We start from the raw sequence: 11,706 nt of genomic DNA on the forward strand, positions 1-11,706 counted from the left end.
GTGACCAAGATTTAAGTGGTATCTCCCACCTTCAGTGGGCCAGGGACTCCCTGCTGGCTTGGGAGGGCATTTGAGTAGGCACTGACCCTAATCCCGGTCACCAAATTTAAACCCAGCATAGAAGAGACAGACGTACCTTAACCATTAGCCTGAAAAAAAAAAAAAAACAACTCTGCTTGCTTGTTTCTGCCCTCAAAGTGCCCAAGGTTAAAATGCAGCTCAGCGCCTTAGCTCACCTGTGGCTCAGCTGAGCCTGCCTGGGAGGCTGCATCCAGAGGCCCTCAATCACCCAGGGTCGCCTGCACCCCTGCCTCACCCTTTCCAGGGCTCAAAAGCCTTCCCATCCATTGCATGTTTTCCTTCTTTTTGCTTTGGAAAGGTAGGGTGAGCTCCTGTAGCGATTCAGTCCTTATAATTAAACAAGTGACAAGTTGAAATCCTAAGAAACCAATTTCCTGAGGCAAGAGTAGACAATAGGAAAAACACAGTCTCTTTAGCAAGTGGTGTGGAGAAAGTCAGACAGCCACATGTAAATCATGTTAGAACACACCCTCTTAGCATACACAAAAATAAACTCAAACTGACTTAAAGACTTAAACATAAGACATGACACCATAAAACTCCAGAAGAGAACATAGGCAAAACATTCTGACATAAATTGTACCAATGTTTTCTTAGGTAAGTCTCCCAAGGCAAAAGAAATAAAAGTAAAAATAAACAAATGGGACCTAAACAAACTTACAATCTTTTTCACAGCAAAGGAAACCGTAAACAAAAAACAACATACGAATGGAAGAAAATATTTGCAAACGATACAACTGACAAGGGCTTAATTTCCAAAAATATACAAACAGCTCATACAACAACAGAAAACAAACCAATCCAAAATGGGAAGAAGACCTAAATAGAGATTTCTCCAAAAAAAAAATACAGATGGCCAATAGGCACGTGAAAAGATGCTCAACACTGCTAATTATAAGAGAAAAGCAAATAAAAACTACAATTAGGTACCACCTCACACCAGTCAGAAAGGCCATCATTAAAAAGTCTACAAATAACAAATGCTGGAGAGGGTGTGAGGAAAAGGAACCCTCCTACACTGTTGATGGAAATGTAAGTTTGATACAGCCACTGTGGAAAACAGTATGGAGGTTCCTCAGAAAACTAAAAATAGAACTACCCTATGATCCTGCAATCCCACTCCTGGGCATATACCCAGAAAAAACTATAATTCAAAAAGATACACGAACCTTTATGTTCAGAGCAGCAGTATTCACAACAGCTAGGACATGGAAACAACCTAAATGTCCATCAACAGCTGAATGGATAAAGAAAATGTGGTGTACGTAGTGGAATATTCAGCTCAGTTGCTCAGTCGTGTCCAACTCCTTATGACCCTATGGGCTGCAGCACGCCAGGCTTCCCGGTCCATCACCAACTCCTGGAGCTTACTCAAGCTCATGTCCATTGAGTCAGTGATGCCATCCAACCATCTCATCCTCTAGTCATCCCCTTCTCCTCCTGCCCTCAATCTTTCCCAGCATCAGGGTCTTTTCCAATGAGTCGCCTCTTCGCATGGGGTGGCCAAAGTATTGGAGCTTCAGCATCAGCCCTTCCAATGAATACTCAGGACTGATTTCCTTTAGGACTGACTGGTTGATCTCCTTGCAGTCCAAGGGACTCTCGAGAGTCTTCTCCAACACCACAGTTCAAAAGCATCAATTCTTTGGCGCTCAGCTTTCTTTATAGTCCAACTCTCACATTCATACTTGACTACTGGAAAAACCATAGCTTTGACTAGACAGACCTTTGTTGGCAAAGTAATGTCTCTGCTTTTTAATATGCTGTCTAGTGGAGTACTACTTAGTCATAGAAGAGAACAAAACAATGCCATTTGCAGCAGCATGGACACAGCTGGAGATTATCATACTAAGTGAAGTAAGTCACAAAGAGAAAGACAAATACTATCTGATATCACTTATATGTGGAATCTAAAATATGAAACAAATCAACCTATCTATGAAACAGAAACAGTGAACCTAGAGAACAGGCTGGTGGTTGCCAAGGCGGAGGGGGCTAAAGGAGGGATGGAGTGGGAGACTGGGGTTAACAGATGTAAACTTTTATATATAGAATGAGTAAACAACAAGGTCCCCCTGTCTAGCACAGAGAACTATATTCAATATCCTATGATAAATCATAATGGAAAAGAATATTTTAAAAGGATGTATATATGGATAATGAATCACTTTGCTGTATGTGCTGTGCGTAATCACTCAGTCATGTCCAACTCTTGGTGACCCCATGGACTGTAGCCTGCCTGGCTTCTCTTGCCTGGGGATTCTCCAGGCAAGAATACTGGAGTGGGTTGCCATGCCCTCTTCCAGGGGATCTTCCCAACCCAGGGATGGAATGCACGTCTCCCGCATTGCAGGCAGATTTCTTTACCATCTGAGCCACCAGGGAAGCCCGATTAATACAACATTATAAATCAGCTATAATTAAACTTCTCTAGTAATGTTAATGTCTGTTAATGTGAAATCACTGCTTTCATAAACCCTTTAAGTTTTGCAACAGGTTCAGACTAGATTCTTTCTTTAAAGGCTCAAAGGCTTTTTCTTCTTTCTTTTCTAAACATAAAAGTTTTTAAGCATTATAGAACTCCTAGCAGTTCTCTAAGGATATAGCCAAAGACGTCAGAATTATGGCCTTCTAGACCTTTGATCTCTGGCCCTACGGGACGGAAAGCCCCCAGTTTCAAATCTGAAGACTAGGAAGGTGAAACTTGCCCAAGATCACACACAGATCATCGCTCAAGTCCACCCTGTGCTTTAGTTAACAGCTGCCAGCACTGGAGCCTCTAAGACAGTGACCCCAACCTGGGCAGCTTTTGAATCCCCAGGGAGCTGGCCACACCCAAAGCAATGGCGTCAGATCTCTAGGGTGGGGCCCTCAAGCTTCAGTGGTATTTAAGTCTCCCCTGTGAGCTGCCAGCACAGAGACTCATGGCTCCAGCAGCTGCCCTGGAGATGGTAACTTCTCCGGAGGGCTGCAGGTCCTGGGAGGCTGCACAGTGCAAGGGCTCAGAGTATAGGTAGGCTACATGGATTCGAGCCCCAGCTCCTAGTTCCCTGATCTTCAGTAAGTTACCTGTTCTCCCTTTGCCTCAGTTTTCTCATCCATAAATTGGGAATACTAACAATACCTGTCCCCTAGAGTGTGAGGATTAACAGTGGCTCAAAAAGTGGTAGCCAGTATAAACTCGGGCCTCTTTTTTGCTATGGATGTGGTTTCTTCGCGGATTCCTCGTGACTAGCCTTTTAGGTGAGAGTATAGGAATTTCTGTAATGAAGGAAAGAGAATAGAATCACAGCAAATCAGATCACTGGATTTTCCTCTCATTCCGCACAATTCCAAAATTCAACAGAGGAACTTCCCTGGTGGTCAGCTGGCTGAGACTCTGTGCTGTCAATGCAGAGGGACCAGGTTCGATCCCTGTTCGGGGAACTAGATCCCACATGCCGAAACTAAGAGCTCACATGCTGTAATGAAAAGATCCTGCAAACCACAGTTAAGGATCCCCCATGTTGCCATGAAGATCAAATATCCCACGTGCCCCAGCTAACACCCGGCACAGCCAAATAAATATTTTAAAAAAATAAAATCAACAGGATGATGGCAGTGCCATCAAGATGCTAAAAGGGATCTTGTATTAGGATTTTGAAGTGGATAATCTGAGGCTGGGTCCAAGCAGACAGTTGTTAATGACAGGTTCTGCCGATCTGCACTCTCTGGATGCCTTTAAATTTACCTTTTTCTCTGGGTTTCCACTCCTCTGCATCTCCTCCACTCAAGGCAGTAAAATGGACCAGCTGCTCCTCCTTCCATTTGGGTTCTTGTGTCTGAAAGAAATTGTAAACACCATAAAAGATGTTTTAATTTAAGGGAAACCAGCCTCCCTTCCTTTTAAAGATGAAACATAGTAAAGTTTTAAAGACTTTTTTCAAATAGTCCCTAAATTTGGTACTTCAACTAATTATACTTGCCTTTTTTAAATGTCCAAATTAAAAATAGACAGCTAAATGAGAACGGCAAGATACAGCTCAGAGCCTGTAGTCATGTCCATGGTTTCCTAGAATCAGCCTTTCTCTGACCTAATTGATACTTTTGGGAGATCAAAGGGAGGTGAGGGGAGTGGAGGCTGGAGCTGGAGGTAGACCTAGGAGTTGCTTGGCAGCAGATGACAAACTTGATTCAGGGTTCTATAATTAAGGCTAGCTCTGGCACAACATTATAAAGTAATTTTCCTCCAATTACAAAAAAAAAAAAAAAGACTAGCTATGAATTGGTGAAAGATGTTAGATTACAGTCCTTTCCTCATAGTATAAAGATGTGGTTCTCAAAGTGTGGTTCTCAGACCATCAGCATCACCTGGTGTAATGGGCTGAATTGTGCCCACCCCCAATATTGATATGTGGAAGTCCCAACCTCCCAGTACCTCAGAATGTAACCCTGTTTGGAGATAGTCTTTAAAGAGGAGTGTGTGTGTGTGTGTGTGTGTATGAGCTCAGTTGTGTCTGATTCTTTGTGACACCATGGACTGCAGCCCATCAGGCTCTTCTGTCCATGGGATTTTACAGGCAAGAATACTGGAGTGGGTTGTCATTTCCTCCCCCAGGGGATCTTCCCAACCCAGGGATCAAGCCCGCATCTCCTGCACTGGCAGGCAAATTCTTTACCACTGAGCCACCTGGAAAGCCCTTTAAAGAGAGAACTGAATTCAATAGAGACCATTAGGGTGGGCCCTAACCCAGTAGGACTAGTGTCCTTATAAGAAGAGGAAGAGATAGCAAAGGGTAATGCACAAAGGGACGAGCAGGTGAAAAGGCGGCAAGAAGGCAGACACACACAAGCCAAGGAGAGAGGCCTAGACGAAACCAGCCCTGCTTGTACCTCCAGGACTCAGAAAATCCATTTCTGCTGCTTAAGCAGAAATGGTATTTTGTTACAGCAGCCCCAGCAAACTGACAACCTGGGAACTTTAATGCAAATTCTCAGGCCCAGTCCCAGACCTACTGACTTGGCAACTCAGGGTGCAAACCAGCAAACTGTGTTTCAACAAGCCCTCTGGCTGACTACCATGCATACTCGAGGTTGAGAACCATTCATGTGAAGTATTGTTAATACCTGGCAGGAGCCAGCCCAGAAAAAGATGATACGTGGCTGGAAGCTTGGGCTGGTCTGCTAAATATAAACTTCCTTTTAATAGGCTCTGGAAGAGTCCCAGTGGGACCTTTAAGTGGGACAGTGTGTGAACATGCTCTGTGAATGCTAAAACACCCTGTAGACACAGGTGGTAGTGAGGCATGATACTAGTATCCAGTGAAGAAAGTGACCCTCTGAATATGCCAACATGGGCAGACTGAATCCAATAATCTCCCTCCTTGACTCAAATTTCTGAGTCCCTTAAGATCGAGTACATTTTCTGGGTCCTCCCTGGTGGTCTTGTGCAGGACTTCAATCTGCCAATGCAAGGGGCCCAGGTTCCATCCCTGGTCAAGGAACTAGATCTTGCATGCTGATTGTGGACTTCCCTGGTGGCTCAGTGGTAAAGAGTCTGCCAGCCAGTGCAGGAGGCGCAGGTTCAATCCCTGGTTGAGGAAGATCCCACATGCTGCAGAGAACTAAACCCATGAGCCACAACCATTAAGCTTGTGCTCTAGAGCCCAGGAGCTTCAACTGCTGAGCCCATGTGCTACAACTACTGAAGCCTTTGTGCCCTAGAGCCCATACTCCACAAGAGAGGCCACTGCAATAGAAGCCCATGCACCACAGCTAAAGAGTAGCCCCCGCTCCTTGCAACTAGAGAAAAGCCCGAGCAGCAATGAAGACCCAGCATAGCCAAAAACAAAGATTGAGAACATCTTCTGCACTAAATAATTGGAATGGTTCTCCTTTCTGAGAATAAAAGCAATGATTCTCCTTTCTGAGAATAAAAGCAATGAGATTTAATCACATTTCCCATTTTGTCCCTGCTACTAGGAAGCCCACCACCAAAGGAGATCCTTAATCACAGTCCTCTGTTTTTCCTATTTCAATTTTATACTATACATTTGTCCTTTGTTATGGTCTCTACAAATACTTTTGAGAAAAGTAAAACAAAGAGGGGAGATAAAGGGAGTTAAAGAGTGAGAGATTGATCTTGCAGCTCAGATAATTATCAGCACAACAAACCCTCTTTTTAAAATTGATAAAACATGGTCGGAGAAGACACATGTTTTCTGTCTGTGACAAGGGAGTGAACTGTTCCCCCAAAGATTGCTCTTTACTCCCTCGTTTTCCTGATGTCCCAGAGCCGTAGGTCCCTTGACTAGATCCCAAACTGATACTCAGAGAATGTTATTAGTTGCTGAAGAGTTGGGACCATTACAAAAGCTCCTGTGAAACTGCTTAGGGACAAGTGTGGAAGTGACATAACCAGATCTGCATTTTCTTTAAGGTTAGAAACAGTGGTTTATCTGATTACAACTTCTAACCTGCTGTTGGTCTTGCTAACAAGTGTGGAGATAACTGCAACAGCCCAGGCCACCATCCGAAATCTCTCCTGCTCCATCCTGGCTATGATGGCAAAGCATTCCTCTCCTCCCCCTGACCCGTCCAGGGCTCCCCTTAATCCAGGTTTCTTAAACGAAGGTTCAAGGGGTCCACAGATAGAGCTCCCAGGGATCCAAGTTCTAAGAATTAATTTAAATTTTTATTTTGTACTCTTATTTGTATTTTTGAAAAAGTTAAAGCATTTCTGGATTATCCCTGGGCCACCCCCATTTACCTAGACCATGTGAAATTATGGCATGTGTGTTCATTGATGGCCTTGGTGGTACTATGTAGCTCCATTTTTATTGTCTTGGGCTCATTAGAAATGGGCAGAGACAGAAAATAAATAAATGGTGTATTTGGACCAAGTAAAGGACAAGTGATATTACAGGGTGCTGGAATTTATAGTAACTAGAAATGAGGAAATGGCGGGAGAATTGAGTGGCATAGAGGAGGAATGCCACTCTGCAAAGATTCTGTCCCAGCACAGACAACAGGTACCTTGTATGTTTCAAGCAGGGCTTTGGTTCCAGTAAAACATCATCATCCGTCAGGTTAATGTTGTTCACTGGAACGTTTGGTCTCGTCTACCTACTTTTATATTTGTGCATGCTTTAGTACCATTATACATCTAATAATTATACATTATACTCTTAATAATTCTACACTAGCCTGAAATCATTTTCAAATAAGAAGTTAAGAACCTCTCTGGTGGTCCAGTGGTTGAGAATCTGCCACCAATGCAGGGGACACAGGTTTGATCCCTGGTCCGGGAAGATCCCACATGCCACAGGGCGACTAAGCCTGTGTGCCACAACTACTGGGTCTGTGCTCTGCAACAAGAGAAACCACTGCAGTGACACGCCTGGACACCACAGCTACAGAGTAGCCCCCATCACAACTAGTGAAGACCCGAGCGCAGCAACAACGACCAAGCACAGCCATACATTTTTAAAAGTTTAAATAAAAACAAAACATGTTATTTTAAAAATTCAACACTAAAGGCCTGGCTGAGTTTTTTCCTCTGAGAAGCAATTGTGAATGTGTCTCAGGATTGAGAGTCTACTTATTCTCTTGATCTGGGCCCCCAAGTCCTCCTGGGAGGGAACTGGGCTGCCTCATTGCAGCAGGTGCGCCATTTGCCACCTAGACTGCCGTGAAGGAGGAGGAAATGGAAAAGAAAGAAACCGCAAAGACCACATTTCAAAGCCCCTTTGAGTTATTTTCTGTCTCTGCAATTGGACGTAAAACGACGCCATGGTATAGTTTCCATTTTTCATGGCTTTGTGGTCCTGAGTGCAGTATTAACTGACACCCTGCCTCCCTGGGGAGTCAGACGGCCACAAAATTGTCTCCAACTGAAAACAACTGAGGGGAAAGTAGAAGTGCCCCCGTTTCTCTGCTCATTTGGCCGTTCATTGCCTTCAAACCTGTCCAGTAGTGATTTAAATGGACAAAATTGATGCACCCTTTTCCCCTCCTTTTCCTTCTATTTCTTTTAGAACAGTTTTATTTGTTTTTTTAAGTGGCATGAATGCTCTTCTTAAGGTGATGAATACATCTGCTCAGAAGTCAGGATGTGCAAAAGTCAGAGTTTTACTGTTCAAAATAAATATGAATTGAACTTCATGACCTAGGGTTGACCTGCAACAAAAATCATAGAGCTGGTGAAATTTGTATTTGAAATTTCTGGCCTGGTTTTTTAAATTTTTTTCTTCTTTCATAAAGAATGAATTGCCCCTGGGTACCCTACCTTGTACCTGAACTAGACCTGATCTTATTTTCTAAATGCTGAACCATACTTTGTTTAATCATCGCTCCTGCAGGGTAGGTGGCACTGTTCCGATTTTGCAAATAATAGAGCTGAGGCTTAAAAAGTTAAGGGTCTTGCATAGGTCTTCTGATTTTAGATCTCACCCACTTTCTATTCAGTGCTCTGATACTCTTTTCTTACTCTTCTATGTAAAAATATGATCATGTATAACATTACCCACTCTTATACACTTATATTTTATATCAATTTGCTCAAAGTCATAGGCTGAAGGCTTGGCTCCTGTATTAATTCCCTAAGACTGCCATAACAAAGTAGCACAAATTTGCTGGCTTAAAGTAACAGGAATTTATTCTGTTACAGCTCTGGAGGCTAGAAGTTTAAAATCAAGGTGTCAGCAGGGCCGTCCTCTCTCTGGTAGCTCTAGGGTATACCCTTCCTTTCCCTCCCCCACTTCTGGTTGTGGCTGCCAATCCTGAGCATCTCTCAGCTAGTAGACGCATCACTCCAGCCTCTGCCTCTGCCATCACAATGGCCTTCTCTCTGTGTCTTTGAGTCTCTGCATTCTCTCCTTGTAAGGACACTAGTCATTGGACTAGAAACCACCTTAACTCAGTATGACTTCAGTTGAATTGCATCTAAGAAAAAAACGACCTATTTCCAGGAACTCCCCTGGTGATCCAGTGGTTAAGACTACACACTCCCAATGCAGGGGCCTCAGGTTCAATCCCCAGTCAGGGAACTAGATCCCACATGCTGCAACTAAGAGTTTTTATGCCACAACTGGGCTTCCCAGGTGGTGCTAGTGGTAAAGAACCCTCCTGCCTATGCAGGAGACATAAGAGACGTGGATTCAATCCCTGGGTTGGGAAGATCCCCTGGAGAAGGGAATGGCAACCCACCCCAGCATTCTTGCCGGAAGAATCCCATGGACAGAGGAGCCTGGTGGGCTACAGTCCATAGGGTGGCAAAGAGTCAGACATGACTGAAGTGACTTAGCACACACGCACGCCACAACCCAAAAAAGATGTCCTTTTCAGATGTCCTTTTCATTATAGGGGACTGGAATGCAAAAGTAGGAAGTCAAGAAACACCTGGAATAACAGGCAAATTTGGCCTTGGAGTACAGAATGAAGCAGGGCAAAGGCTAATAGAGTTCTGCCAAGAGAACGCACTAGTCATAGCAAACACCCTCTTCCAACAACACAAGAGAAGACTCTACACATGGACATCACCAGATGGTCAACACCAAAATTAGACTGATTATATTCTTTGCAGCCAAAGATGGAGAAGCTCTATATAGTCAGCAAAAACAAGACTGGGAGCTGACTGCACATGAACTCCTTATTGCCAAATTCAGACTGAAATTGAAGAAAGTGGAGAAAACCACTAGACCATTCAGGTATGACATAGATCAAATCCCTTATGACTATACAGTGGAAGTGAGAAATAGATTTAAAGGACTAGATCTGATAGACAGAATACCTGATGAACTATGAATGGAGTTTCATGATATTGTACAGGAGACAGGAATCAAAACCATCTCCAAGAAAAAGAAATGCAAAAAAGCAAAATGGCTCTCTGAGGAGGTCTTACAAATAGCTGTGAAAAGACGGAAGCGAAAAGCAAAGGAGAAAAGGAAAGATATACCCATTTGAATGCAGAGTTCCAAAGAATAGCAAGGAGAGATAAGAAAGCCTTCCTCAGCGATCAGTGCAAAGAAATAGAGGAAAACAATAGAATGGGAAAGACTAGAGATCTTTTCAAGCAAATTAGAGATACCAAGGGAACATTTTATGCAAAGACGGGCTCAATAAAGGACAGTAATGGTAGGGACCTAACAGAAGCAGAAGATATTAAGAAGAGGTGGCAAGAATACACAGAAGAATTGTACAAAAAAGTTCTTCACAACCCAGACAATCACGATGGTGTGATCACTCACCTAGAGCCAGACATCCTGGAATGTAAAGTCAAATGGGCCTTAGGAAGCATCACTACGAACAAAGCTAGTGGAGATGATGGAATTCCAGTTGAGCTATTTCAGATCCTGAAAGATGACGCTGTGAAAGTGCTGCACTCAATATGCCAGCAAATATGGAAAACTCAGCAGTGGCCACAGGACTGGAAAGGGTCAGTTTTCATTCCAATCCCAAAGAAAGGCAATGCCAAAGAATGCTCAAACTACCACACAATTGCATTCATCTCACACTCTAGTAAAGTAATGCTTAAAATTCTCCAAGCCAGGCTTCAGCAATACATGAACAGTGAACTTCCAGGTGTTCAAGCTGATTTTAGAAAAGGCAGAGGAACCAGAGATTGAATTGCCAACATCTGGTGGATCATCGAAAAAGCAAGAGAGTTCCAGAAAAACATCTATTTCTGCTTTATTGACTATGCCAAAGCCTTTGACTGTGTGCATTACAATAAACTGTGGAAAATCCTGAGAGAGATGGGAATACCAGACCACCTGACCTGCCTCTTGAGAAACCTGTATGCAGGTCAGGAAGCAACAGTTAGAAGTGGACATGGAACAACAGACTGGTTCCAAATAGGAGAAGGAGTACGTCAAGGCTGTATATTGTCACCCTGCTCATTTAACTTATATGCAGAGTACATCATGAGAAATGCTGGGCTGGAGGAAGCACAAGCTGGAATCAAGATTGCTGGGAGAAATATCAATAACCTCAGATATGCAGATGACACCACCCTTATGGCAGAAAGTGAAGAAGAACTAAAGAGCCTCTTGATGAAAGTGAAAGAGGAGAATGAAAAAGTTGGCTTAAAGCTCAACATTCAGAAAACGAAGATCATGGCATCTGGTCCCATCACATCATGGCAAATAGATGGGGAAACAGTGGCTGACTTTATTTTTCTGGGCTCCAGAATCACTGCAGATGGTGACTGTAGCCATGAAATTAAAAGACGCTTACTCGTTGGAAGGAAAGTTATGACCAACCTAGATAGCATATTAAAAAGCAGAGACATTACTTTGCCAACAAAGGTCCGTCTAGTCAAGGCTGTGGTTTTTTCCAGTGGTCATGTATGGATATGAGAGTTGGACTATAAAGAAAGCTGAGCGCCAAAGAATTGATGCTTTTGAACTGTAGTGTTGGAGAAGACTCTTGAGAGTCCCTTGGACTGCAAGGAGATCCAACCAGTCCATCCTAAAGGAGATCAGTCCTGGGTGTTCATTGGAAGGACTGATGTTGAAGCTGAAACTCCAATACTTTGGCCACCTGATGCGAAGAGCTGACTCATTGGAAAAGACCTTGATGCTGGGAAAGATTGAGGGCAGGAGGAGAAGGGGATGACAGAGGATGAGATGGCTGGATGGCATCATC

At 43.5% G+C, this 11,706-nt stretch overlaps 1 protein-coding gene and 1 long non-coding RNA gene across 6 annotated transcripts in view; one reads left to right on the forward strand and one right to left on the reverse strand.

The window, feature by feature from the left end:
• Positions 1 to 11,706, forward strand: part of CHST11 (carbohydrate sulfotransferase 11) — a 340,772-nt gene that overhangs the window by 323,576 nt on the left and 5,490 nt on the right. The gene's annotated exons all lie outside the window — the stretch shown is intronic.
• Positions 1 to 11,706, reverse strand: part of LOC145547044 (uncharacterized) — a 31,882-nt gene that overhangs the window by 18,041 nt on the left and 2,135 nt on the right. Inside the window, exon 2 of the long non-coding RNA XR_014083488.1 lies at positions 3,812 to 3,902. This is a non-coding gene — a long non-coding RNA (uncharacterized LOC145547044). The remainder of the gene's footprint in view (positions 1 to 3,811; positions 3,903 to 11,706) is intronic.

This window comes from Giraffa tippelskirchi, chromosome 4 (genome assembly GCF_054371585.1).
Source record: "Giraffa tippelskirchi isolate mGirTip1 chromosome 4, T2T-mGirTip1v1.2.pri, whole genome shotgun sequence".
NCBI classification, from domain to species: Eukaryota; Metazoa; Chordata; class Mammalia; order Artiodactyla; family Giraffidae; genus Giraffa; species Giraffa tippelskirchi.